This window comes from Ascaphus truei, unplaced genomic scaffold (genome assembly GCF_040206685.1).
Source record: "Ascaphus truei isolate aAscTru1 unplaced genomic scaffold, aAscTru1.hap1 HAP1_SCAFFOLD_242, whole genome shotgun sequence".
Lineage (NCBI taxonomy): Eukaryota > Metazoa > Chordata > Amphibia > Anura > Ascaphidae > Ascaphus > Ascaphus truei.
In genome coordinates, this window is record NW_027455345.1 from 285,916 (window position 1) to 304,407 (window position 18,492).

General features: G+C 41.3%; 39 non-coding genes across 39 annotated transcripts; all 39 read right to left on the reverse strand.

Annotated features, from left to right (window-relative positions):
• Nucleotides 1–51: 51 nt before the first annotated feature.
• LOC142479854 (5S ribosomal RNA) lies at nt 52–170 on the reverse strand. Its single transcript, XR_012794521.1, has one exon. It is a non-coding gene; the product is annotated as a 5S ribosomal RNA (ribosomal RNA).
• A 286-nt stretch (nt 171–456) lies between these two features.
• Nucleotides 457–575, reverse strand: LOC142479855 (5S ribosomal RNA). Its single transcript, XR_012794522.1, has one exon. It is a non-coding gene; the product is annotated as a 5S ribosomal RNA (ribosomal RNA).
• Nucleotides 576–1,252: 677 nt separating this feature from the next.
• On the reverse strand, nt 1,253–1,371 carry LOC142480907 (5S ribosomal RNA). The gene has a single exon (XR_012795389.1). It is a non-coding gene; the product is annotated as a 5S ribosomal RNA (ribosomal RNA).
• A 676-nt stretch (nt 1,372–2,047) lies between these two features.
• On the reverse strand, nt 2,048–2,166 carry LOC142480600 (5S ribosomal RNA). The gene has a single exon (XR_012795094.1). It is a non-coding gene; the product is annotated as a 5S ribosomal RNA (ribosomal RNA).
• Nucleotides 2,167–2,452: 286 nt separating this feature from the next.
• Nucleotides 2,453–2,571, reverse strand: LOC142480346 (5S ribosomal RNA). Its single transcript, XR_012794996.1, has one exon. It is a non-coding gene; the product is annotated as a 5S ribosomal RNA (ribosomal RNA).
• A 286-nt stretch (nt 2,572–2,857) lies between these two features.
• LOC142480908 (5S ribosomal RNA) lies at nt 2,858–2,976 on the reverse strand. Its single transcript, XR_012795390.1, has one exon. It is a non-coding gene; the product is annotated as a 5S ribosomal RNA (ribosomal RNA).
• Nucleotides 2,977–3,262: 286 nt separating this feature from the next.
• On the reverse strand, nt 3,263–3,381 carry LOC142480601 (5S ribosomal RNA). Its single transcript, XR_012795095.1, has one exon. It is a non-coding gene; the product is annotated as a 5S ribosomal RNA (ribosomal RNA).
• Nucleotides 3,382–3,667: 286 nt separating this feature from the next.
• Nucleotides 3,668–3,786, reverse strand: LOC142480603 (5S ribosomal RNA). The gene has a single exon (XR_012795096.1). It is a non-coding gene; the product is annotated as a 5S ribosomal RNA (ribosomal RNA).
• A 286-nt stretch (nt 3,787–4,072) lies between these two features.
• Nucleotides 4,073–4,191, reverse strand: LOC142480604 (5S ribosomal RNA). Its single transcript, XR_012795097.1, has one exon. It is a non-coding gene; the product is annotated as a 5S ribosomal RNA (ribosomal RNA).
• Nucleotides 4,192–4,477: 286 nt separating this feature from the next.
• On the reverse strand, nt 4,478–4,596 carry LOC142479856 (5S ribosomal RNA). Its single transcript, XR_012794523.1, has one exon. It is a non-coding gene; the product is annotated as a 5S ribosomal RNA (ribosomal RNA).
• Nucleotides 4,597–5,273: 677 nt separating this feature from the next.
• LOC142480909 (5S ribosomal RNA) lies at nt 5,274–5,392 on the reverse strand. The gene has a single exon (XR_012795391.1). It is a non-coding gene; the product is annotated as a 5S ribosomal RNA (ribosomal RNA).
• A 676-nt stretch (nt 5,393–6,068) lies between these two features.
• LOC142480910 (5S ribosomal RNA) lies at nt 6,069–6,187 on the reverse strand. The gene has a single exon (XR_012795392.1). It is a non-coding gene; the product is annotated as a 5S ribosomal RNA (ribosomal RNA).
• Nucleotides 6,188–6,473: 286 nt separating this feature from the next.
• On the reverse strand, nt 6,474–6,592 carry LOC142480605 (5S ribosomal RNA). The gene has a single exon (XR_012795098.1). It is a non-coding gene; the product is annotated as a 5S ribosomal RNA (ribosomal RNA).
• A 286-nt stretch (nt 6,593–6,878) lies between these two features.
• Nucleotides 6,879–6,997, reverse strand: LOC142480911 (5S ribosomal RNA). The gene has a single exon (XR_012795393.1). It is a non-coding gene; the product is annotated as a 5S ribosomal RNA (ribosomal RNA).
• Nucleotides 6,998–7,283: 286 nt separating this feature from the next.
• Nucleotides 7,284–7,402, reverse strand: LOC142480606 (5S ribosomal RNA). The gene has a single exon (XR_012795099.1). It is a non-coding gene; the product is annotated as a 5S ribosomal RNA (ribosomal RNA).
• A 286-nt stretch (nt 7,403–7,688) lies between these two features.
• LOC142481013 (5S ribosomal RNA) lies at nt 7,689–7,807 on the reverse strand. Its single transcript, XR_012795492.1, has one exon. It is a non-coding gene; the product is annotated as a 5S ribosomal RNA (ribosomal RNA).
• A 286-nt stretch (nt 7,808–8,093) lies between these two features.
• LOC142480912 (5S ribosomal RNA) lies at nt 8,094–8,212 on the reverse strand. The gene has a single exon (XR_012795394.1). It is a non-coding gene; the product is annotated as a 5S ribosomal RNA (ribosomal RNA).
• A 286-nt stretch (nt 8,213–8,498) lies between these two features.
• LOC142480607 (5S ribosomal RNA) lies at nt 8,499–8,617 on the reverse strand. Its single transcript, XR_012795100.1, has one exon. It is a non-coding gene; the product is annotated as a 5S ribosomal RNA (ribosomal RNA).
• Nucleotides 8,618–8,903: 286 nt separating this feature from the next.
• LOC142480608 (5S ribosomal RNA) lies at nt 8,904–9,022 on the reverse strand. Its single transcript, XR_012795101.1, has one exon. It is a non-coding gene; the product is annotated as a 5S ribosomal RNA (ribosomal RNA).
• Nucleotides 9,023–9,308: 286 nt separating this feature from the next.
• Nucleotides 9,309–9,427, reverse strand: LOC142479857 (5S ribosomal RNA). Its single transcript, XR_012794524.1, has one exon. It is a non-coding gene; the product is annotated as a 5S ribosomal RNA (ribosomal RNA).
• Nucleotides 9,428–10,103: 676 nt separating this feature from the next.
• On the reverse strand, nt 10,104–10,222 carry LOC142480913 (5S ribosomal RNA). Its single transcript, XR_012795395.1, has one exon. It is a non-coding gene; the product is annotated as a 5S ribosomal RNA (ribosomal RNA).
• Nucleotides 10,223–10,508: 286 nt separating this feature from the next.
• Nucleotides 10,509–10,627, reverse strand: LOC142479858 (5S ribosomal RNA). Its single transcript, XR_012794525.1, has one exon. It is a non-coding gene; the product is annotated as a 5S ribosomal RNA (ribosomal RNA).
• Nucleotides 10,628–11,303: 676 nt separating this feature from the next.
• On the reverse strand, nt 11,304–11,422 carry LOC142480915 (5S ribosomal RNA). The gene has a single exon (XR_012795397.1). It is a non-coding gene; the product is annotated as a 5S ribosomal RNA (ribosomal RNA).
• A 676-nt stretch (nt 11,423–12,098) lies between these two features.
• Nucleotides 12,099–12,217, reverse strand: LOC142480609 (5S ribosomal RNA). The gene has a single exon (XR_012795102.1). It is a non-coding gene; the product is annotated as a 5S ribosomal RNA (ribosomal RNA).
• A 286-nt stretch (nt 12,218–12,503) lies between these two features.
• On the reverse strand, nt 12,504–12,622 carry LOC142479859 (5S ribosomal RNA). Its single transcript, XR_012794526.1, has one exon. It is a non-coding gene; the product is annotated as a 5S ribosomal RNA (ribosomal RNA).
• Nucleotides 12,623–12,908: 286 nt separating this feature from the next.
• Nucleotides 12,909–13,027, reverse strand: LOC142480610 (5S ribosomal RNA). The gene has a single exon (XR_012795103.1). It is a non-coding gene; the product is annotated as a 5S ribosomal RNA (ribosomal RNA).
• A 286-nt stretch (nt 13,028–13,313) lies between these two features.
• LOC142480612 (5S ribosomal RNA) lies at nt 13,314–13,432 on the reverse strand. The gene has a single exon (XR_012795105.1). It is a non-coding gene; the product is annotated as a 5S ribosomal RNA (ribosomal RNA).
• Nucleotides 13,433–13,718: 286 nt separating this feature from the next.
• Nucleotides 13,719–13,837, reverse strand: LOC142480916 (5S ribosomal RNA). The gene has a single exon (XR_012795398.1). It is a non-coding gene; the product is annotated as a 5S ribosomal RNA (ribosomal RNA).
• A 286-nt stretch (nt 13,838–14,123) lies between these two features.
• Nucleotides 14,124–14,242, reverse strand: LOC142480613 (5S ribosomal RNA). The gene has a single exon (XR_012795106.1). It is a non-coding gene; the product is annotated as a 5S ribosomal RNA (ribosomal RNA).
• Nucleotides 14,243–14,528: 286 nt separating this feature from the next.
• LOC142480735 (5S ribosomal RNA) lies at nt 14,529–14,647 on the reverse strand. The gene has a single exon (XR_012795228.1). It is a non-coding gene; the product is annotated as a 5S ribosomal RNA (ribosomal RNA).
• Nucleotides 14,648–14,933: 286 nt separating this feature from the next.
• On the reverse strand, nt 14,934–15,052 carry LOC142480917 (5S ribosomal RNA). Its single transcript, XR_012795399.1, has one exon. It is a non-coding gene; the product is annotated as a 5S ribosomal RNA (ribosomal RNA).
• A 286-nt stretch (nt 15,053–15,338) lies between these two features.
• LOC142480614 (5S ribosomal RNA) lies at nt 15,339–15,457 on the reverse strand. The gene has a single exon (XR_012795107.1). It is a non-coding gene; the product is annotated as a 5S ribosomal RNA (ribosomal RNA).
• A 286-nt stretch (nt 15,458–15,743) lies between these two features.
• On the reverse strand, nt 15,744–15,862 carry LOC142480615 (5S ribosomal RNA). The gene has a single exon (XR_012795108.1). It is a non-coding gene; the product is annotated as a 5S ribosomal RNA (ribosomal RNA).
• A 286-nt stretch (nt 15,863–16,148) lies between these two features.
• LOC142479861 (5S ribosomal RNA) lies at nt 16,149–16,267 on the reverse strand. The gene has a single exon (XR_012794528.1). It is a non-coding gene; the product is annotated as a 5S ribosomal RNA (ribosomal RNA).
• Nucleotides 16,268–16,553: 286 nt separating this feature from the next.
• Nucleotides 16,554–16,672, reverse strand: LOC142480737 (5S ribosomal RNA). The gene has a single exon (XR_012795230.1). It is a non-coding gene; the product is annotated as a 5S ribosomal RNA (ribosomal RNA).
• A 286-nt stretch (nt 16,673–16,958) lies between these two features.
• LOC142480918 (5S ribosomal RNA) lies at nt 16,959–17,077 on the reverse strand. Its single transcript, XR_012795400.1, has one exon. It is a non-coding gene; the product is annotated as a 5S ribosomal RNA (ribosomal RNA).
• Nucleotides 17,078–17,363: 286 nt separating this feature from the next.
• Nucleotides 17,364–17,482, reverse strand: LOC142480616 (5S ribosomal RNA). The gene has a single exon (XR_012795109.1). It is a non-coding gene; the product is annotated as a 5S ribosomal RNA (ribosomal RNA).
• Nucleotides 17,483–17,768: 286 nt separating this feature from the next.
• LOC142480618 (5S ribosomal RNA) lies at nt 17,769–17,887 on the reverse strand. The gene has a single exon (XR_012795111.1). It is a non-coding gene; the product is annotated as a 5S ribosomal RNA (ribosomal RNA).
• Nucleotides 17,888–18,173: 286 nt separating this feature from the next.
• On the reverse strand, nt 18,174–18,292 carry LOC142479862 (5S ribosomal RNA). Its single transcript, XR_012794529.1, has one exon. It is a non-coding gene; the product is annotated as a 5S ribosomal RNA (ribosomal RNA).
• Nucleotides 18,293–18,492: the final 200 nt, after the last annotated feature.

The following is an 18,492-nucleotide window of genomic DNA, read 5'->3' on the forward strand; positions in this document are numbered from 1 at the left end:
TGCTGCGAGGAATGCCATGTATATTTTCATTAGGGAAGCGAAAAATAAAAACCCCTACAGCACCTGGTATTCCCAGGCAGTCTCCCAACCCAGTACTAATCAAGCCTCACCCTGCTTAGCTTCCGAGATCTGACGGGATCGGGCGCTGTCAAGGTAGTATGGCCGTAGGTGGAGATTGCTGTCTCATGATATCCTCTCATTCTTAAATCCATGAGCCTATATCTTGCTCCATGCATACACAGAGACTGAGAAAATGACAGGTGCACTCAAATGTACTATAGACGGAATTCTTGATGTCAGAATTCTATTTTGGAAGGTTGCATTGTGTTGAACTTTCAGAGGAAAAAACGATAGATTTCTTTGCCACTGCGGGAAAAAAGTAGCAAGAAATGAAACATTTTCATTTGCTGCGAGGAATGCCATGTATATTTTCATTAGGGAAGCGAAAAATAAAAACCCCTACAGCACCTGGTATTCCCAGGCAGTCTCCCAACCCAGTACTAATCAAGCCTCACCCTGCTTAGCTTCCGAGATCTGACGGGATCGGGCGCTGTCAAGGTAGTATGGCCGTAGGTGGAGGTTGCTGTCTCATGATATCCTCTCATTCTTAAATCCATGAGCCTATATCTTGCTCCATGCATACACAGAGACTGAGAAAATGACAGGTGCACTCAAATGTACTATAGACGGAATTCTTGATGTCAGAATTCTATTTTGGAAGGTTGCATTGTGTTGAACTTTCAGAGGAAAAAACGATAGATTTCTTTGCCACTGCGGGAAAAAAGTAGTAAAAAAATTTCAGAGGTGCCTATATTCAACCTCCTCCTGTTTGGATTTGAACTCACTATCTCTTCCAAGTATCAGCTTGAACACTGCACACCCCAACTCTGTGAGCCACAAGCTCACCATATAACATGCTGAGTGTTCTGAGGCCTGTATGATATATTTCTAAATGACATGGGAGGCATAAGTGTATTATTGTGACCGTTAAAAAAATACATTCTTGAAGAATTACCTTAAATGGAGAAATTAAATCAGAGACTGAGAAAATGACAGGTGCACTCAAATATACTATAAACGGAATTCTTGATGTCAGAATTCTATTTTGGAAGGTTGCATTGTGTTGAACTTTCAGAGGAAAAAACAATATATTTCTTTGCCACTCCGGGAAAAAAGTAGCAAGAAATGAAACATTTTCATTTGCTGCGAGGAATGCCATGTATATTTTCATTAGGGAAGCGAAAAATAAAAACCCCTACAGCACCTGGTATTCCCAGGCAGTCTCCCAACCCAGTACTAATCAAGCCTCACCCTGCTTAGCTTCCGAGATCTGACGGGATCGGGCGCTTTCAAGGTAGTATGGCCGTAGGTGGAGATTGCTGACTCATGATATCCTCTCATTCTTAAATCCATGAGCCTATATCTTGCTCCATGCATACACAGAGACTGAGAAAATGACAGGTGCACTCAAATGTACTATAGACGGAATTCTTGATGTCAGAATTCTATTTTGGAAGGTTGCATTGTGTTGAACTTTCAGAGGAAAAAACGATAGATTTCTTTGCCACTGCGGGAAAAAAGTAGTAAAAAATTTCAGAGGTGCCTATATTCAACCTCCTCATGTTTGGATTTGAACTCACTATCTCTTCCAAGTATCAGCTTGAACACTGCACACCCCAACTCTGTGAGCCACAAGCTCACCATATAACATGCTGAGTGTTCTGAGGCCTGTATGATATATTTCTAAATGACATGGGAGGCATAAGTGTATTATTGTGACCGTTAAAAAAATACATTCTTGAAGAATTACCTTAAATGGAGAAATTAAATCAGAGACTGAGAAAATGACAGGTGCACTCAAATGTACTATAGACGGAATTCTTGATGTCAGAATTCTATTTTGGAAGGTTGCATTGTGTTGAACTTTCTGAGGAAAAAACGATATATTTCTTTGCCACTGCGGGAAAAAAGTAGTAAAAAATGAAACATTTTCATTTGCTGCAAGGAATGCCATGTATATTTTCATTAGGGAAGCAAAAAATAAAAACACCCACAGCACCTGGTATTCCCAGGCAGTCTCCCAACCCAGTACTAATCAAGCCTCACCCTGCTTAGCTTCCGAGATCTGACGGGATCGGGCGCTTTCAAGGTAGTATGGCCGTAGGTGGAGATTGCTGTCTCATGATATCCTCTCATTCTTAAATCCATGAGCCTATATCTTGCTCCATGCATACACAGAGACTGAGAAAATGACAGGTGCACTCAAATGTACTATAGACGGAATTCTTGATGTCAGAATTCTATTTTGGAAGGTTGCATTGTGTTGAACTTTCTGAGGAAAAAACGATATATTTCTTTGCCACTGCGGGAAAAAAGTAGTAAAAAATGAAACATTTTCATTTGCTGCAAGGAATGCCATGTATATTTTCATTAGGGAAGCAAAAAATAAAAACACCCACAGCACCTGGTATTCCCAGGCAGTCTCCCAACCCAGTCCTAATCAAGCCTCACCCTGCTTAGCTTCCGAGATCTGACGGGATCGGGCGCTTTCAAGGTAGTATGGCCGTAGGTGGAGATTGCTGTCTCATGATATCCTCTCATTCTTAAATCCATGAGCCTATATCTTGCTCCATGCATACACAGAGACTGAGAAAATGACAGGTGCACTCAAATGTACTATAGACGGAATTCTTGATGTCAGAATTCTATTTTGGAAGGTTGCATTGTGTTGAACTTTCAGAGGAAAAAACGATATATTTCTTTGCCACTGCGGGAAAAAAGTAGCAAGAAATGAAACATTTTCATTTGCTGCGAGGAATGCCATGTATATTTTCATTAGGGAAGCGAAAAATAAAAACCCCTACAGCACCTGGTATTCCCAGGCAGTCTCCCAACCCAGTACTAATCAAGCCTCACCCTGCTTAGCTTCCGAGATCTGACGGGATCGGGCGCTTTCAAGGTAGTATGGCCGTAGGTGGAGATTGCTGTCTCATGATATCCTCTCATTCTTAAATCCATGAGCCTATATCTTGCTCCATGCATACACAGAGACTGAGAAAATGACAGGTGCACTCAAATGTACTATAGACGGAATTCTTGATGTCAGAATTCTATTTTGGAAGGTTGCATTGTGTTGAACTTTCTGAGGAAAAAACGATAGATTTCTTTGCCACTGCGGGAAAAAAGTAGTAAAAAATGAAACATTTTCATTTGCTGCAAGGAATGCCATGTATATTTTCATTAGGGAAGCAAAAAATAAAAACACCCACAGCACCTGGTATTCCCAGGCAGTCTCCCAACCCAGTACTAATCAAGCCTCACCCTGCTTAGCTTCCGAGATCTGACGGGATCGGGCGCTTTCAAGGTAGTATGGCCGTAGGTGGAGATTGCTGTCTCATGATATCCTCTCATTCTTAAATCCATGAGCCTATATCTTGCTCCATGCATACACAGAGACTGAGAAAATGACAGGTGCACTCAAATGTACTATAGACGGAATTCTTGATGTCAGAATTCTATTTTGGAAGGTTGCATTGTGTTGAACTTTCTGAGGAAAAAACGATATATTTCTTTGCCACTGCGGGAAAAAAGTAGTAAAAAATGAAACATTTTCATTTGCTGCAAGGAATGCCATGTATATTTTCATTAGGGAAGCAAAAAATAAAAACACCCACAGCACCTGGTATTCCCAGGCAGTCTCCCAACCCAGTACTAATCAAGCCTCACCCTGCTTAGCTTCCGAGATCTGACGGGATCGGGCGCTTTCAAGGTAGTATGGCCGTAGGTGGAGATTGCTGTCTCATGATATCCTCTCATTCTTAAATCCATGAGCCTATATCTTGCTCCATGCATACACAGAGACTGAGAAAATGACAGGTGCACTCAAATGTACTATAGACGGAATTCTTGATGTCAGAATTCTATTTTGGAAGGTTGCATTGTGTTGAACTTTCTGAGGAAAAAACGATATATTTCTTTGCCACTACGGGAAAAAAGTAGTAAAAAATGAAACATTTTCATTTGCTGCAAGGAATGCCATGTATATTTTCATTAGGGAAGCAAAAAATAAAAACACCCACAGCACCTGGTATTCCCAGGCAGTCTCCCAACCCAGTACTAATCAAGCCTCACCCTGCTTAGCTTCCGAGATCTGACGGGATCGGGCGCTTTCAAGGTAGTATGGCCGTAGGTGGAGATTGCTGTCTCATGATATCCTCTCATTCTTAAATCCATGAGCCTATATCTTGCTCCATGCATACACAGAGACTGAGAAAATGACAGGTGCACTCAAATGTACTATAGACGGAATTCTTGATGTCAGAATTCTATTTTGGAAGGTTGCATTGTGTTGAACTTTCAGAGGAAAAAACGATAGATTTCTTTGCCACTGCGGGAAAAAAGTAGCAAGAAATGAAACATTTTCATTTGCTGCGAGGAATGCCATGTATATTTTCATTAGGGAAGCGAAAAATAAAAACCCCTACAGCACCTGGTATTCCCAGGCAGTCTCCCAACCCAGTACTAATCAAGCCTCACCCTGCTTAGCTTCCGAGATCTGACGGGATCGGGCGCTGTCAAGGTAGTATGGCCGTAGGTGGAGATTGCTGTCTCATGATATCCTCTCATTCTTAAATCCATGAGCCTATATCTTGCTCCATGCATACACAGAGACTGAGAAAATGACAGGTGCACTCAAATGTACTATAGACGGAATTCTTGATGTCAGAATTCTATTTTGGAAGGTTGCATTGTGTTGAACTTTCAGAGGAAAAAACGATAGATTTCTTTGCCACTGCGGGAAAAAAGTAGTAAAAAAATTTCAGAAGTGCCTATATTCAACCTCCTCCTGTTTGGATTTGAACTCACTATCTCTTCCAAGTATCAGCTTGAACACTGCACACCCCAACTCTGTGAGCCACAAGCTCACCATATAACATGCTGAGTGTTCTGAGGCCTGTATGATATATTTCTAAATGACATGGGAGGCATAAGTGTATTATTGTGACCGTTAAAAAAATACATTCTTGAAGAATTACCTTAAATGGAGAAATTAAATCAGAGACTGAGAAAATGACAGGTGCACTCAAATATACTATAAACGGAATTCTTGATGTCAGAATTCTATTTTGGAAGGTTGCATTGTGTTGAACTTTCAGAGGAAAAAACAATATATTTCTTTGCCACTCCGGGAAAAAAGTAGCAAGAAATGAAACATTTTCATTTGCTGCGAGGAATGCCATGTATATTTTCATTAGGGAAGCGAAAAATAAAAACCCCTACAGCACCTGGTATTCCCAGGCAGTCTCCCAACCCAGTACTAATCAAGCCTCACCCTGCTTAGCTTCCGAGATCTGACGGGATCGGGCGCTTTCAAGGTAGTATGGCCGTAGGTGGAGATTGCTGACTCATGATATCCTCTCATTCTTAAATCCATGAGCCTATATCTTGCTCCATGCATACACAGAGACTGAGAAAATGACAGGTGCACTCAAATGTACTATAGACGGAATTCTTGATGTCAGAATTCTATTTTGGAAGGTTGCATTGTGTTGAACTTTCAGAGGAAAAAACGATAGATTTCTTTGCCACTGCGGGAAAAAAGTAGTAAAAAATTTCAGAAGTGCCTATATTCAACCTCCTCCTGTTTGGATTTGAACTCACTATCTCTTCCAAGTATCAGCTTGAACACTGCACACCCCAACTCTGTGAGCCACAAGCTCACCATATAACATGCTGAGTGTTCTGAGGCCTGTATGATATATTTCTAAATGACATGGGAGGCATAAGTGTATTATTGTGACCGTTAAAAAAATACATTCTTGAAGAATTACCTTAAATGGAGAAATTAAATCAGAGACTGAGAAAATGACAGGTGCACTCAAATATACTATAAACGGAATTCTTGATGTCAGAATTCTATTTTGGAAGGTTGCATTGTGTTGAACTTTCAGAGGAAAAAACAATATATTTCTTTGCCACTCCGGGAAAAAAGTAGCAAGAAATGAAACATTTTCATTTGCTGCGAGGAATGCCATGTATATTTTCATTAGGGAAGCGAAAAATAAAAACCCCTACAGCACCTGGTATTCCCAGGCAGTCTCCCAACCCAGTACTAATCAAGCCTCACCCTGCTTAGCTTCCGAGATCTGACGGGATCGGGCGCTTTCAAGGTAGTATGGCCGTAGGTGGAGATTGCTGACTCATGATATCCTCTCATTCTTAAATCCATGAGCCTATATCTTGCTCCATGCATACACAGAGACTGAGAAAATGACAGGTGCACTCAAATGTACTATAGACGGAATTCTTGATGTCAGAATTCTATTTTGGAAGGTTGCATTGTGTTGAACTTTCAGAGGAAAAAACGATAGATTTCTTTGCCACTGCGGGAAAAAAGTAGTAAAAAATGAAACATTTTCATTTGCTGCAAGGAATGCCATGTATATTTTCATTAGGGAAGCAAAAAATAAAAACACCCACAGCACCTGGTATTCCCAGGCAGTCTCCCAACCCAGTACTAATCAAGCCTCACCCTGCTTAGCTTCCGAGATCTGACGGGATCGGGCGCTTTCAAGGTAGTATGGCCGTAGGTGGAGATTGCTGTCTCATGATATCCTCTCATTCTTAAATCCATGAGCCTATATCTTGCTCCATGCATACACAGAGACTGAGAAAATGACAGGTGCACTCAAATGTACTATAGACGGAATTCTTGATGTCAGAATTCTATTTTGGAAGGTTGCATTGTGTTGAACTTTCAGAGGAAAAAACGATATATTTCTTTGCCACTGCGGGAAAAAAGTAGCAAGAAATGAAACATTTTCATTTGCTGCGAGGAATGCCATGTATATTTTCATTAGGGAAGCGAAAAATAAAAACCCCTACAGCACCTGGTATTCCCAGGCAGTCTCCCAACCCAGTACTAATCAAGCCTCACCCTGCTTAGCTTCCGAGATCTGACGGGATCGGGCGCTTTCAAGGTAGTATGGCCGTAGGTGGAGATTGCTGTCTCATGATATCCTCTCATTCTTAAATCCATGAGCCTATATCTTGCTCCATGCATACACAGAGACTGAGAAAATGACAGGTGCACTCAAATGTACTATAGACGGAATTCTTGATGTCAGAATTCTATTTTGGAAGGTTGCATTGTGTTGAACTTTCTGAGGAAAAAACGATAGATTTCTTTGCCACTGCGGGAAAAAAGTAGTAAAAAATGAAACATTTTCATTTGCTGCAAGGAATGCCATGTATATTTTCATTAGGGAAGCAAAAAATAAAAACACCCACAGCACCTGGTATTCCCAGGCAGTCTCCCAACCCAGTACTAATCAAGCCTCACCCTGCTTAGCTTCCGAGATCTGACGGGATCGGGCGCTTTCAAGGTAGTATGGCCGTAGGTGGAGATTGCTGTCTCATGATATCCTCTCATTCTTAAATCCATGAGCCTATATCTTGCTCCATGCATACACAGAGACTGAGAAAATGACAGGTGCACTCAAATGTACTATAGACGGAATTCTTGATGTCAGAATTCTATTTTGGAAGGTTGCATTGTGTTGAACTTTCTGAGGAAAAAACGATATATTTCTTTGCCACTGCGGGAAAAAAGTAGTAAAAAATGAAACATTTTCATTTGCTGCAAGGAATGCCATGTATATTTTCATTAGGGAAGCAAAAAATAAAAACACCCACAGCACCTGGTATTCCCAGGGAGTCTCCCAACCCAGTACTAATCAAGCCTCACCCTGCTTAGCTTCCGAGATCTGACGGGATCGGGGGCTTTCAAGGTAGTATGGCCGTAGGTGGAGATTGCTGTCTCATGATATCCTCTCATTCTTAAATCCATGAGCCTATATCTTGCTCCATGCATACACAGAGACTGAGAAAATGACAGGTGCACTCAAATGTACTATAGACGGAATTCTTGATGTCAGAATTCTATTTTGGAAGGTTGCATTGTGTTGAACTTTCAGAGGAAAAAACGATATATTTCTTTGCCACTGCGGGAAAAAAGTAGCAAGAAATGAAACATTTTCATTTGCTGCGAGGAATGCCATGTATATGTTCATTAGGGAAGCGAAAAATAAAAACCCCTACAGCACCTGGTATTCCCAGGCAGTCTCCCAACCCAGTACTAATCAAGCCTCACCCTGCTTAGCTTCCGAGATCTGACGGGATCGGGCGCTTTCAAGGTAGTATGGCCGTAGGTGGAGATTGCTGTCTCATGATATCCTCTCATTCTTAAATCCATGAGCCTATATCTTGCTCCATGCATACACAGAGACTGAGAAAATGACAGGTGCACTCAAATGTACTATAGACGGAATTCTTGATGTCAGAATTCTATTTTGGAAGGTTGCATTGTGTTGAACTTTCTGAGGAAAAAACGATAGATTTCTTTGCCACTGCGGGAAAAAAGTAGTAAAAAATGAAACATTTTCATTTGCTGCAAGGAATGCGATTTATATTTTAATTAGGGAAGCAAAAAATAAAAACACCCACAGCACCTGGTATTCCCAGGCAGTCTCCCAACCCAGTACTAATCAAGCCTCACCCTGCTTAGCTTCCGAGATCTGACGGGATCGGGCGCTTTCAAGGTAGTATGGCCGTAGGTGGAGATTGCTGTCTCATGATATCCTCTCATTCTTAAATCCATGAGCCTATATCTTGCTCCATGCATACACAGAGACTGAGAAAATGACAGGTGCACTCAAATGTACTATAGACGGAATTCTTGATGTCAGAATTCTATTTTGGAAGGTTGCATTGTGTTGAACTTTCTGAGGAAAAAACGATATATTTCTTTGCCACTACGGGAAAAAAGTAGTAAAAAATGAAACATTTTCATTTGCTGCAAGGAATGCCATGTATATTTTCATTAGGGAAGCAAAAAATAAAAACACCCACAGCACCTGGTATTCCCAGGCAGTCTCCCAACCCAGTACTAATCAAGCCTCACCCTGCTTAGCTTCCGAGATCTGACGGGATCGGGCGCTTTCAAGGTAGTATGGCCGTAGGTGGAGATTGCTGTCTCATGATATCCTCTCATTCTTAAATCCATGAGCCTATATCTTGCTCCATGCATACACAGAGACTGAGAAAATGACAGGTGCACTCAAATGTACTATAGACGGAATTCTTGATGTCAGAATTCTATTTTGGAAGGTTGCATTGTGTTGAACTTTCAGAGGAAAAAACGATAGATTTCTTTGCCACTGCGGGAAAAAAGTAGCAAGAAATGAAACATTTTCATTTGCTGCGAGGAATGCCATGTATATTTTCATTAGGGAAGCGAAAAATAAAAACCCCTACAGCACCTGGTATTCCCAGGCAGTCTCCCAACCCAGTACTAATCAAGCCTCACCCTGCTTAGCTTCCGAGATCTGACGGGATCGGGCGCTGTCAAGGTAGTATGGCCGTAGGTGGAGATTGCTGTCTCATGATATCCTCTCATTCTTAAATCCATGAGCCTATATCTTGCTCCATGCATACACAGAGACTGAGAAAATGACAGGTGCACTCAAATGTACTATAGACGGAATTCTTGATGTCAGAATTCTATTTTGGAAGGTTGCATTGTGTTGAACTTTCAGAGGAAAAAACGATAGATTTCTTTGCCACTGCGGGAAAAAAGTAGTAAAAAATTTCAGAAGTGCCTATATTCAACCTCCTCCTGTTTGGATTTGAACTCACTATCTCTTCCAAGTATCAGCTTGAACACTGCACACCCCAACTCTGTGAGCCACAAGCTCACCATATAACATGCTGAGTGTTCTGAGGCCTGTATGATATATTTCTAAATGACATGGGAGGCATAAGTGTATTATTGTGACCGTTAAAAAAATACATTCTTGAAGAATTACCTTAAATGGAGAAATTAAATCAGAGACTGAGAAAATGACAGGTGCACTCAAATATACTATAAACGGAATTCTTGATGTCAGAATTCTATTTTGGAAGGTTGCATTGTGTTGAACTTTCAGAGGAAAAAACAATATATTTCTTTGCCACTCCGGGAAAAAAGTAGCAAGAAATGAAACATTTTCATTTGCTGCGAGGAATGCCATGTATATTTTCATTAGGGAAGCGAAAAATAAAAACCCCTACAGCACCTGGTATTCCCAGGCAGTCTCCCAACCCAGTACTAATCAAGCCTCACCCTGCTTAGCTTCCGAGATCTGACGGGATCGGGCGCTTTCAAGGTAGTATGGCCGTAGGTGGAGATTGCTGTCTCATGATATCCTCTCATTCTTAAATCCATGAGCCTATATCTTGCTCCATGCATACACAGAGACTGAGAAAATGACAGGTGCACTCAAATGTACTATAGACGGAATTCTTGATGTCAGAATTCTATTTTGGAAGGTTGCATTGTGTTGAACTTTCAGAGGAAAAAACGATAGATTTCTTTGCCACTGCGGGAAAAAAGTAGCAAGAAATGAAACATTTTCATTTGCTGCGAGGAATGCCATGTATATTTTCATTAGGGAAGCGAAAAATAAAAACCCCTACAGCACCTGGTATTCCCAGGCAGTCTCCCAACCCAGTACTAATCAAGCCTCACCCTGCTTAGCTTCCGAGATCTGACGGGATCGGGCGCTGTCAAGGTAGTATGGCCGTAGGTGGAGATTGCTGTCTCATGATATCCTCTCATTCTTAAATCCATGAGCCTATATCTTGCTCCATGCATACACAGAGACTGAGAAAATGACAGGTGCACTCAAATGTACTATAGACGGAATTCTTGATGTCAGAATTCTATTTTGGAAGGTTGCATTGTGTTGAACTTTCAGAGGAAAAAACGATAGATTTCTTTGCCACTGCGGGAAAAAAGTAGTAAAAAATTTCAGAAGTGCCTATATTCAACCTCCTCCTGTTTGGATTTGAACTCACTATCTCTTCCAAGTATCAGCTTGAACACTGCACAACCCAACTCTGTGAGCCACAAGCTCACCATATAACATGCTGAGTGTTCTGAGGCCTGTATGATATATTTCTAAATGACATGGGAGGCATAAGTGTATTATTGTGACCGTTAAAAAAATACATTCTTGAAGAATTACCTTAAATGGAGAAATTAAATCAGAGACTGAGAAAATGACAGGTGCACTCAAATATACTATAAACGGAATTCTTGATGTCAGAATTCTATTTTGGAAGGTTGCATTGTGTTGAACTTTCAGAGGAAAAAACAATATATTTCTTTGCCACTCCGGGAAAAAAGTAGCAAGAAATGAAACATTTTCATTTGCTGCGAGGAATGCCATGTATATTTTCATTAGGGAAGCGAAAAATAAAAACCCCTACAGCACCTGGTATTCCCAGGCAGTCTCCCAACCCAGTACTAATCAAGCCTCACCCTGCTTAGCTTCCGAGATCTGACGGGATCGGGCGCTTTCAAGGTAGTATGGCCGTAGGTGGAGATTGCTGACTCATGATATCCTCTCATTCTTAAATCCATGAGCCTATATCTTGCTCCATGCATACACAGAGACTGAGAAAATGACAGGTGCACTCAAATGTACTATAGACGGAATTCTTGATGTCAGAATTCTATTTTGGAAGGTTGCATTGTGTTGAACTTTCAGAGGAAAAAACGATAGATTTCTTTGCCACTGCGGGAAAAAAGTAGTAAAAAATTTCAGAAGTGCCTATATTCAACCTCCTCCTGTTTGGATTTGAACTCACTATCTCTTCCAAGTATCAGCTTGAACACTGCACACCCCAACTCTGTGAGCCACAAGCTCACCATATAACATGCTGAGTGTTCTGAGGCCTGTATGATATATTTCTAAATGACATGGGAGGCATAAGTGTATTATTGTGACCGTTAAAAAAATACATTCTTGAAGAATTACCTTAAATGGAGAAATTAAATCAGAGACTGAGAAAATGACAGGTGCACTCAAATATACTATAAACGGAATTCTTGATGTCAGAATTCTATTTTGGAAGGTTGCATTGTGTTGAACTTTCTGAGGAAAAAACGATATATTTCTTTGCCACTGCGGGAAAAAAGTAGTAAAAAATGAAACATTTTCATTTGCTGCAAGGAATGCCATGTATATTTTCATTAGGGAAGCAAAAAATAAAAACACCCACAGCACCTGGTATTCCCAGGCAGTCTCCCAACCCAGTACTAATCAAGCCTCACCCTGCTTAGCTTCCGAGATCTGACGGGATCGGGCGCTTTCAAGGTAGTATGGCCGTAGGTGGAGATTGCTGTCTCATGATATCCTCTCATTCTTAAATCCATGAGCCTATATCTTGCTCCATGCATACACAGAGACTGAGAAAATGACAGGTGCACTCAAATGTACTATAGACGGAATTCTTGATGTCAGAATTCTATTTTGGAAGGTTGCATTGTGTTGAACTTTCAGAGGAAAAAACGATAGATTTCTTTGCCACTGCGGGAAAAAAGTAGCAAGAAATGAAACATTTTCATTTGCTGCGAGGAATGCCATGTATATTTTCATTAGGGAAGCGAAAAATAAAAACCCCTACAGCACCTGGTATTCCCAGGCAGTCTCCCAACCCAGTACTAATCAAGCCTCACCCTGCTTAGCTTCCGAGATCTGACGGGATCGGGCGCTGTCAAGGTAGTATGGCCGTAGGTGGAGATTGCTGTCTCATGATATCCTCTCATTCTTAAATCCATGAGCCTATATCTTGCTCCATGCATACACAGAGACTGAGAAAATGACAGGTGCACTCAAATGTACTATAGACGGAATTCTTGATGTCAGAATTCTATTTTGGAAGGTTGCATTGTGTTGAACTTTCAGAGGAAAAAACGATATATTTCTTTGCCACTGCGGGAAAAAAGTAGTAAAAAATGAAACATTTTCATTTGCTGCAAGGAATGCCATGTATATTTTCATTAGGGAAGCAAAAAATAAAAACACCCACAGCACCTGGTATTCCCAGGCAGTCTCCCAACCCAGTACTAATCAAGCCTCACCCTGCTTAGCTTCCGAGATCTGACGGGATCGGGCGCTTTCAAGGTAGTATGGCCGTAGGTGGAGATTGCTGTCTCATGATATCCTCTCATTCTTAAATCCATGAGCCTATATCTTGCTCCATGCATACACAGAGACTGAGAAAATGACAGGTGCACTCAAATGTACTATAGACGGAATTCTTGATGTCAGAATTCTATTTTGGAAGGTTGCATTGTGTTGAACTTTCTGAGGAAAAAACGATATATTTCTTTGCCACTGCGGGAAAAAAGTAGTAAAAAATGAAACATTTTCATTTGCTGCAAGGAATGCCATGTATATTTTCATTAGGGAAGCAAAAAATAAAAACACCCACAGCACCTGGTATTCCCAGGCAGTCTCCCAACCCAGTACTAATCAAGCCTCACCCTGCTTAGCTTCCGAGATCTGACGGGATCGGGCGCTTTCAAGGTAGTATGGCCGTAGGTGGAGATTGCTGTCTCATGATATCCTCTCATTCTTAAATCCATGAGCCTATATCTTGCTCCATGCATACACAGAGACTGAGAAAATGACAGGTGCACTCAAATGTACTATAGACGGAATTCTTGATGTCAGAATTCTATTTTGGAAGGTTGCATTGTGTTGAACTTTCAGAGGAAAAAACGATATATTTCTTTGCCACTGCGGGAAAAAAGTAGCAAGAAATGAAACATTTTCATTTGCTGCGAGGAATGCCATGTATATTTTCATTAGGGAAGCGAAAAATAAAAACCCCTACAGCACCTGGTATTCCCAGGCAGTCTCCCAACCCAGTACTAATCAAGCCTCACCCTGCTTAGCTTCCGAGATCTGACGGGATCGGGCGCTTTCAAGGTAGTATGGCCGTAGGTGGAGATTGCTGTCTCATGATATCCTCTCATTCTTAAATCCATGAGCCTATATCTTGCTCCATGCATACACAGAGACTGAGAAAATGACAGGTGCACTCAAATGTACTATAGACGGAATTCTTGATGTCAGAATTCTATTTTGGAAGGTTGCATTGTGTTGAACTTTCTGAGGAAAAAACGATAGATTTCTTTGCCACTGCGGGAAAAAAGTAGTAAAAAATGAAACATTTTCATTTGCTGCAAGGAATGCCATGTATATTTTCATTAGGGAAGCAAAAAATAAAAACACCCACAGCACCTGGTATTCCCAGGCAGTCTCCCAACCCAGTACTAATCAAGCCTCACCCTGCTTAGCTTCCGAGATCTGACGGGATCGGGCGCTTTCAAGGTAGTATGGCCGTAGGTGGAGATTGCTGTCTCATGATATCCTCTCATTCTTAAATCCATGAGCCTATATCTTGCTCCATGCATACACAGAGACTGAGAAAATGACAGGTGCACTCAAATGTACTATAGACGGAATTCTTGATGTCAGAATTCTATTTTGGAAGGTTGCATTGTGTTGAACTTTCTGAGGAAAAAACGATATATTTCTTTGCCACTGCGGGAAAAAAGTAGTAAAAAATGAAACATTTTCATTTGCTGCAAGGAATGCCATGTATATTTTCATTAGGGAAGCAAAAAATAAAAACACCCACAGCACCTGGTATTCCCAGGGAGTCTCCCAACCCAGTACTAATCAAGCCTCACCCTGCTTAGCTTCCGAGATCTGACGGGATCGGGCGCTTTCAAGGTAGTATGGCCGTAGGTGGAGATTGCTGTCTCATGATATCCTCTCATTCTTAAATCCATGAGCCTATATCTTGCTCCATGCATACACAGAGACTGAGAAAATGACAGGTGCACTCAAATGTACTATAGACGGAATTCTTGATGTCAGAATTCTATTTTGGAAGGTTGCATTGTGTTGAACTTTCAGAGGAAAAAACGATATATTTCTTTGCCACTGCGGGAAAAAAGTAGCAAGAAATGAAACATTTTCATTTGCTGCGAGGAATGCCATGTATATTTTCATTAGGGAAGCGAAAAATAAAAACCCCTACAGCACCTGGTATTCCCAGGCAGTCTCCCAACCCAGTACTAATCAAGCCTCACCCTGCTTAGCTTCCGAGATCTGACGGGATCGGGCGCTTTCAAGGTAGTATGGCCGTAGGTGGAGATTGCTGTCTCATGATATCCTCTCATTCTTAAATCCATGAGCCTATATCTTGCTCCATGCATACACAGAGACTGAGAAAATGACAGGTGCACTCAAATGTACTATAGACGGAATTCTTGATGTCAGAATTCTATTTTGGAAGGTTGCATTGTGTTGAACTTTCTGAGGAAAAAACGATAGATTTCTTTGCCACTGCGGGAAAAAAGTAGTAAAAAATGAAACATTTTCATTTGCTGCAAGGAATGCCATGTATATTTTCATTAGGGAAGCAAAAAATAAAAACACCCACAGCACCTGGTATTCCCAGGCAGTCTCCCAACCCAGTACTAATCAAGCCTCACCCTGCTTAGCTTCCGAGATCTGACGGGATCGGGCGCTTTCAAGGTAGTATGGCCGTAGGTGGAGATTGCTGTCTCATGATATCCTCTCATTCTTAAATCCATGAGCCTATATCTTGCTCCATGCATACACAGAGACTGAGAAAATGACAGGTGCACTCAAATGTACTATAGACGGAATTCTTGATGTCAGAATTCTATTTTGGAAGGTTGCATTGTGTTGAACTTTCTGAGGAAAAAACGATATATTTCTTTGCCACTACGGGAAAAAAGTAGTAAAAAATGAAACATTTTCATTTGCTGCAAGGAATGCCATGTATATTTTCATTAGGGAAGCAAAAAATAAAAACACCCACAGCACCTGGTATTCCCAGGCAGTCTCCCAACCCAGTACTAATCAAGCCTCACCCTGCTTAGCTTCCGAGATCTGACGGGATCGGGCGCTTTCAAGGTAGTATGGCCGTAGGTGGAGATTGCTGTCTCATGATATCCTCTCATTCTTAAATCCATGAGCCTATATCTTGCTCCATGCATACACAGAGACTGAGAAAATGACAGGTGCACTCAAATGTACTATAGACGGAATTCTTGATGTCAGAATTCTATTTTGGAAGGTTGCATTGTGTTGAACTTTCAGAGGAAAAAACGATAGATTTCTTTGCCACTGCGGGAAAAAAGTAGCAAGAAATGAAACATTTTCATTTGCTGCGAGGAATGCCATGTATATTTTCATTAGGGAAGCGAAAAATAAAAACCCCTACAGCACCTGGTATTCCCAGGCAGTCTCCCAACCCAGTACTAATCAAGCCTCACCCTGCTTAGCTTCCGAGATCTGACGGGATCGGGCGCTGTCAAGGTAGTATGGCCGTAGGTGGAGATTGCTGTCTCATGATATCCTCTCATTCTTAAATCCATGAGCCTATATCTTGCTCCATGCATACACAGAGACTGAGAAAATGACAGGTGCACTCAAATGTACTATAGACGGAATTCTTGATGTCAGAATTCTATTTTGGAAGGTTGCATTGTGTTGAACTTTCTGAGGAAAAAACGATATATTTCTTTGCCACTGCGGGAAAAAAGTAGTAAAAAATGAAACATTTTCATTTGCTGCAAGGAATGCCATGTATATTTTCATTAGGGAAGCAAAAAATAAAAACACCCACAGCACCTGGTATTCCCAGGGAGTCTCCCAACCCAGTACTAATCAAGCCTCACCCTGCTTAGCTTCCGAGATCTGACGGGATCGGGCGCTTTCAAGGTAGTATGGCCGTAGGTGGAGATTGCTGTCTCATGATATCCTCTCATTCTTAAATCCATGAGCCTATATCTTGCTCCATGCATACACAGAGACTGAGAAAATGACAGGTGCACTCAAATGTACTATAGACGGAATTCTTGATGTCAGAATTCTATTTTGGAAGGTTGCATTGTGTTGAACTTTCAGAGGAAAAAACGATATATTTCTTTGCCACTGCGGGAAAAAAGTAGCAAGAAATGAAACATTTTCATTTGCTGCGAGGAATGCCATGTATATTTTCATTAGGGAAGCGAAAAATAAAAACCCCTACAGCACCTGGTATTCCCAGGCAGTCTCCCAACCCAGTACTAATCAAGCCTCACCCTGCTTAGCTTCCGAGATCTGACGGGATCGGGCGCTTTCAAGGTAGTATGGCCGTAGGTGGAGATTGCTGTCTCATGATATCCTCTCATTCTTAAATCCATGAGCCTATATCTTGCTCCATGCATACACAGAGACTGAGAAAATGACAGGTGCACTCAAATGTACTATAGACGGAATTCTTGATGTCAGAATTCTATTTTGGAAGGTTGCATTGTGTTGAACTTTCTGAGGAAAAAACGATAGATTTCTTTGCCACTGCGGGAAAAAAGTAGTAAAAAATGAAACATTTTCATTTGCTGCAAGGAATGCCATGTATATTTTCATTAGGGAAGCAAAAAATAAAAACACCCACAGCACCTGGTATTCCCAGGCAGTCTCCCAACCCAGTACTAATCAAGCCTCACCCTGCTTAGCTTCCGAGATCTGACGGGATCGGGCGCTTTCAAGGTAGTATGGCCGTAGGTGGAGATTGCTGTCTCATGATATCCTCTCATTCTTAAATCCATGAGCCTATATCTTGCTCCATGCATACACAGAGACTGAGAAAATGACAGGTGCACTCAAATGTACTATAGACGGAATTCTTGATGTCAGAATTCTATTTTGGAAGGTTGCATTGTGTTGAACTTTCTGAGGAAAAAACGATATATTTCTTTGCCACTACGGGAAAAAAGTAGTAAAAAATGAAACATTTTCATTTGCTGCAAGGAATGCCATGTATATTTTCATTAGGGAAGCAAAAAATAAAAACACCCACAGCACCTGGTATTCCCAGGCAGTCTCCCAACCCAGTACTAATCAAGCCTCACCCTGCTTAGCTTCCGAGATCTGACGGGATCGGGCGCTTTCAAGGTAGTATGGCCGTAGGTGGAGATTGCTGTCTCATGATATCCTCTCATTCTTAAATCCATGAGCCTATATCTTGCTCCATGCATACACAGAGACTGAGAAAATGACAGGTGCACTCAAATGTACTATAGACGGAATTCTTGATGTCAGAATTCTATTTTGGAAGGTTGCATTGTGTTGAACTTTCAGAGGAAAAAACGATAGATTTCTTTGCCACTGCGGGAAAAAAGTAGCAAGAAATGAAACATTTTCATTTGCTGCGAGGAATGCCATGTATATTTTCATTAGGGAAGCGAAAAATAAAAACCCCTACAGCACCTGGTATTCCCAGGCAGTCTCCCAACCCAGTACTAATCAAGCCTCACCCTGCTTAGCTTCCGAGATCTGACGGGATCGGGCGCTGTCAAGGTAGTATGGCCGTAGGTGGAGATTGCTGTCTCATGATATCCTCTCATTCTTAAATCCATGAGCCTATATCTTGCTCCATGCATACACAGAGACTGAGAAAATGACAGGTGCACTCAAATGTACTATAGACGGAATTCTTGATGTCAGAATTCTATTTTGGAAGGTTGCATTGTGTTGAACTTTCAGAGGAAAAAACGATAGATTTCTTTGCCACTGC